Below are 6,000 nucleotides of genomic sequence, written 5' to 3' on the forward strand. Positions count from 1 at the left end.
GATGCTAGATTTCTATTAGCGATTCTTTGCAGATAGTGACGCGATGATATTATACATCACCTTTGCTGACTTTGTGCATACATTTGGGACATCTAAACCGGCCATTGGATCCTTCATCATCTATCTCTCGTGATGAGGAGATAGTCCATTTTGGCCATGGAAGGAGAATGGAGTTGCAAAGTTTATTATCTACACATGTTTATCATCTATGGGATGAGGGAGATTGGCACATACGACGATCCCTTGGTTGTTGGTCATTGAGATAGCCCTTTTGCAAGGAGTAGCTCCTTGCAATCTTTTCCTATTGCTAGCTACACATTGCGGATCATTTGAGTGGCATGGTCCACAATGCGGGTTGTTTTTTCTGCTAGACTGAACTGCATGCTCTGCTTGTTGCAGCTTGCTTTGGATGTCCTGATTGGTTGTCCAAAGCTCAGAAACCACCATCTCTAACTCATCTCCCCTCCTACACAGAGTTATTGCTTCATCCTCAAGTCTTGCGATGGTGTCAATTTGGGCAAGTCTTTCTTCATTCTCCAGCTTCTCCACTATGACATAATTTGCAATGTTTTCCAATGTTGTGAGAATGCTTTAAGTGGCTGAGTTAGTCATTTATCGCATTTTGCTCAGCTTATCACTTAACGTGACTGATGTTTTGTGGATTTCCCCATGTACTGCTTCATCTGCTACTTGTTTATTTCTTGGGGACAATCCACTTTTCACTAGTTAGTTGCCGATGTCCTCTAGTTGTTGCTCCTTGGTTGCTTGGGTCTCCTTTTGCTTCTTTGGTTTGAGAGAGTGGTGATGTGCTGAGACCATTCAAACTTCCTTTTGAGGGAGTCTGCTTTGGAGGCTTTGTCTTGTGTTGTCTTTGCAGCTTTTGTGATGGCAATGTCTACTCTATCCTTCGTTATAGATTCAGTTTGCAAGGCATTTTTGTTCTACATCTTTAGCCAACCTTGTTTTAGAAGGTGTTTTTGTTCTGCCTTTGTAGCCAAATTTTATCTGTCAGCTTTCTCCACTTGTCTCTTTCTGGCCGCTTCTACTTCCAACTTCTACCTCTAAGACTCCTCCTCTAGTCTCTTCCTGGCTGCTTCTTCTTCTACTTCTATTTTTTAGACTCTTCCGCTAGTCTCTTCCTCGTTGCTTCTTCTTCCTTCTACTTCTGCACACTTTCCTGGTGTGCATGGAAGCTATTCTTCTCTATCTCATTGAGCTGTGCCAAGGCTTTCTTTGTGTTTTTGTTCTACCTTTGTAGCCAAATTTTATCTGTCAGCTTTCTCCACTTGCCTCTTTCTAGCTGCTTCTACTTCCAGCTTCTACCTCTCTAAGACTCCTCCTCTAGTCTCTTCCCTCTAGTCTCTTCCTGGCTGCTTCTTCTTCTAGCTTCTATTTTTTAGACTCTTCTGCTAGTCTCTTCCTCATTGCTTCTTCTTCCTTCTACTTTTGCACACTTTCCTGGTGTGCATGGAAGCTATTCTTCTCTATCTCATTGAGCTATGCCAAGGCTTTCTTTGTGTGACCTCCAAATAGCTAGCTTCTGAGCTTGTTTTGCTACTACATGTTTTTAGCCATCACCACTGCTACTCAGTTCACCTTCTGGCTATTTCTACTGCTGCCAATAGCCTCTAGTTGGTTTTTCTTGTGTTGGTATTTTTGGAAGGTAAACAGCTCATGTCTAGGTAAAATATGAATTGTTTTTGCCTATCTAGATCACAGCATGTGTGGCAACATAGTATTCCTTACCTACTTTTGAGAGCTCCTTCTCAATATACACATCATAGGAGTCGGCATTGGTGATACCTTCTTGAGAAGATTGAATGCCTTGGCGATGTTTCCTAGCGTGATCAGCACCGCCTTATGTCCTTCCATCTTGACTGTGTTGTTCTTTGACAACTCGGCTAGCTACACTTTGGCTTCCATGTTTTCTTGCAAGATCATCCAGTTCTTTGCTATACAAACTCAAGCAGTTTGAGCTTCTGCAACCAATCTTGTTGAAACACAGGGTCCAGTATGGTGCTGCAAGAATCAAACTCTAGTGGCTTACTACTGCTAGCTATGGTAAATTTTAGTCGTTGATTTTTGCAAGAAGAGAGAAAGATGGTTGATAGTATAGCGAGGGTGCTTGAGAAGGCGAAGCAGTGGGAAAGAGCGAGAGAGATTTGCAAATGATTCAAGGAAAGCAAGGGTAGAGGAGTTTGTTTATGGTAGGGTTCCTTGATTGGGGCTGTGTTTTTGAGGTGTTTGCACCCACCCATTATGATTTCTCCAAAAGTGAGGTAGCCGCCCAAGAATGTCATGATTCCCACGTGTGCACCATATTGTGCATGCCGCATTTACTTCTCTTTGCTTCACGTTCTCATTCATACCTTTGTTGTGCATCATGCATTTGCTCTCCGTTCGATGTCACCCATCGTAGTGTTGTGCACATGTCTTCATCTGGTTGCACTGTATAGATGGGGATCGACATCATCATGCAATGGGTTGCTATGTCTACCTCTATGTCCTCTTGATTGGTTGCTAACCTTCGTCAGTTCCTTCTCTGTAGGGTCGGAGTCTGAATCCATTTGATAGGCTTGGGTAGTGTATCCCCACTTAGCGTTTTCAGACTAAACATGCTTGAGCTTAATTTTTATGCCATTTTTGGTATGGACCCATCCATTGTATTTTGAGCTTACCCGGGTGTTGTCTAACCTTTGAGTTGAATAACAATACCTTTTCATCCTCTTGAAATATCTTATGCTTGATGTTTCTATCCACCCACTTTTTTCTTCTGGGTGATATTTGCACCCATGCACTATGTAGCTTGCTTTCCTCCATTTCTATGAGGTGCTGCATCCACTGGATTAATTGATTGCTCGGGGCTGATATTTGCACCCATGCACTATGTAGCCTGCTTTCCTCCATTTCTATGAGGTGCTGCATCCACTGGATTAATTGATTGCTCGGGGCTGGGTCTTTGGTCAAGGATATTCTGAGGCTTGGGACCACATACTCCATTGGAACTACTGCTTCTAAGTCATAGACCAAGGAGAATGGGGTGAATCCACCAGTGCTTACCTCGTATCCTGTTTGGAATGCCCATAATGCGGAGTGCAGCTTCTCATCCCAGTCTTTTCTATTTTGATTGAATGTTTTTATGAGGATCCACTTTAGCACTTAATTTGTGGACTCTGCTTGAACGTAAACATTTGATTTTTTGTGCATGATCATGTGTTGTTGCTGAGTCAATTTTTGAATCACCTCATTGATGAAGTCTCCTCCTACTGACCAGGTCCACTGGGCATCCAAACCTCATCATGATGTTTGTGTAAAGGAACTTGGCTATTGTTGCCAGCTGAATTGTCTTTGAGGGCTTTTGCTTCCACATTTATTACAGTAGTCAGTTTGCCAGCTGAATTCTCTTTGAGGGCTTTTGCTTCCACATTTATTACAGTAGTCAGTTTGCCCACAAGGATATATTTGTTACCAATCCTTCTTTTTAAGGGTTTGAATGGTCCCACAAAATCCATTCTTCAATTTTGAAAGGGTTCAAGTGGTAGGACTGGCTGATGAGGCATCCAATCACAGCAGAGCTGTTGGCCGATGGGGACTGTCCGAGCCGCGCTGACACACATCACATTGCCAGGCATAATCCCATGCATCTTTAAGTATAGTGGGCCACCATAAGCCTGCTTGCAAGACTTTTCTACCCATTGTTTCTCCAAAGTAGTGTCCTCCTGACACTCCTTGATGTGCTTCCGTGAGGACATCTATCTGTTCATAGTATGGCACACATCTATGGACCACCTGGTCAATGCCTTGTTTGTACAAGGCTCCTGCAATCTCAAGGTAATGTGTGCCTCGAAGAGCCAGTTTCTTCCGCTCTACTCATGTCAGTGAGACGAACAATGTGCCTGATGAACTGTAGCATGTCAAAGTACCAATTTCTTTGCATTGGTGTGGACTAAACAATAAATAGGTTTACATCTGAAAACTAATCAGCCACCCCTATAGGCTACTCTCGTGTGTCTATTCTGTAGAGGAAATCTACATTTTGGTTGCCGTCAGGGGTGTGCACAGTGGTGAACTAAAATTCTTGAAGTACAAGCATTCACCTTGCTAGCTTCTCGATTAGATCTGGTTTATTCACCAAATACAATAAGGCTTGACAACATGGAACACAAAGTTATTTCCCAATAGATAATGATGGAATTTATTGACTAAGTAAATAAGTCCCAAGGCTTCCCTCTTAGTGCTATTTTTCTCGACATTTGATAACATCCGACTGGCATAGTAAATGGGTATGTACCACCCTTCTCCTGCATCAACAGACTTCCAATTGTTGTATTTGATGCATCCACGAATACATGGAACATCTTGTCCCATTCTAGTGGTTGGATGATTAGTGCATTGGCAAGCATTCTTTTCATATTTTGAAAGGCGTCCTTACACTCTTCTGTCTAGAGCAATTCTACCCCCTTCTTTGTTAGGTTGTACAGTGGCTATGCCACATCATTGGCAAGGTACCTAAGGAATTGGTTGTGCCATTTGATTTGGCCCAGGAATCTACTTAGCACCTTCAAGTTCTCTGGTGGATTCAGCTTGCTTATCATTTTGACCTTGGCTACTAGATCTACAACAATCCCATCTTTGAACACTATATGTCCAAGGAGTGTTCCACCCCTCATGAACGCTCACTTCATTGGATTCAGCTTCATCTTTGTTTACCTGCACCTTTCTAGGAACACGTGTAGGTGGTGCAGATGCTCCGCACACTTCCCGAAGACATTGAAGTCATTTACAAACACCGCATGAATTCAGTTAGGTAATCATAAGAAATTTATTCTAAAGTCCGAAGGTCATAACGTTTGATGCAAATGCTCCCCTCTTCGTGATGAATGCGGTCTTCTCCATGTCTTGAGGTGCCATTCTGACCTGGTTGTATCCAGTGAATCCATCTAGAAAAGAATACATTTCATGGCCTACTATTGCATCCCTAGCATAGAGTCTGTGAATGGTAAGGGAAACGGGTCTAGTATTATTGCTACATTTAGCTTCCATTCTTTTTTGGCACGATCACAATGGGGCTTAGCTAGGTTTCCTTTTTTATAGATGAATCATAATGCCAGCAGTTTGTCGATTTCCTCCTTGACTTTCTTAGCATAGTTGGGGTTCATCCTATACCATTGTTACCTGATCGACAACACTGCATCCTCCTTCAGGTTTTTTTTTTGTGTTGGTAGAAGCTTGGGTCGATGCCAGGCATATCTGTGTAGCTCTAGGAAATGACATCTTTATACTACATTAGCAGTTCTTAGAGTTTGTTCTGCATTGCTTCTTCCAGTTTTGTGCTAATTTTTATTGTCTGGTTGTTCCTCTATCCCTCCCCAGATTGAGCTCCACGAGCTCTTCTTCTTGTACATGGATGGATTGCTGCTACTCCCTATCCTTGCAGCACATTGCTTCCATCCATTCATTTTTTCTCTTAGTTGATGGGTCTTCTTTTGTGTTTCTTGAGGCTTTAGTTTCTTTTGTTTACTCTTATGACAGTGCTTCTATGTCGGTTTGCAAGCTTCTTTTTTTGAAGATTCCGCTTCTCTTGTCTGCTTCTCTGTCACACTGCTTTTGTGTCAGTTGTTGCAGTTGTAGCTTCCACCACTGGCTGGAAGTTCAGCACTTTTGTTGAGTACTTGGACACAATCTTTTCTATGTCTAGCTATAACAAGGATATGAGATGTGGGTTTTCTCTGATGATTTTTTACTCCTCATCCTCTTCAATTCCTTCTAGCATATTCAGTCCTTCTGCATACATCGGTCTGATAGCTGGATTAACTTTCCTCTTTGGATTTGTGGAGATTTTTGCCTTCTTTTTTTCTTTTCTGATTATGATTTGTTCTCTGTGCTAATCGTGTTTAATCTTGTCTTATCGGAACCACGGTCTTCCCAGCAACATTGGGTATGATCTCTCGGTTTCCATTCAGAGAACAATAAAAATGATCTCTCGTTTTCCATTCAGAG

Source organism: Cibotium barometz, chromosome 13 (genome assembly GCF_041138505.1).
Source record: "Cibotium barometz isolate CiBa-2024 chromosome 13, ASM4113850v1, whole genome shotgun sequence".
NCBI lineage: Eukaryota > Viridiplantae > Streptophyta > Polypodiopsida > Cyatheales > Cibotiaceae > Cibotium > Cibotium barometz.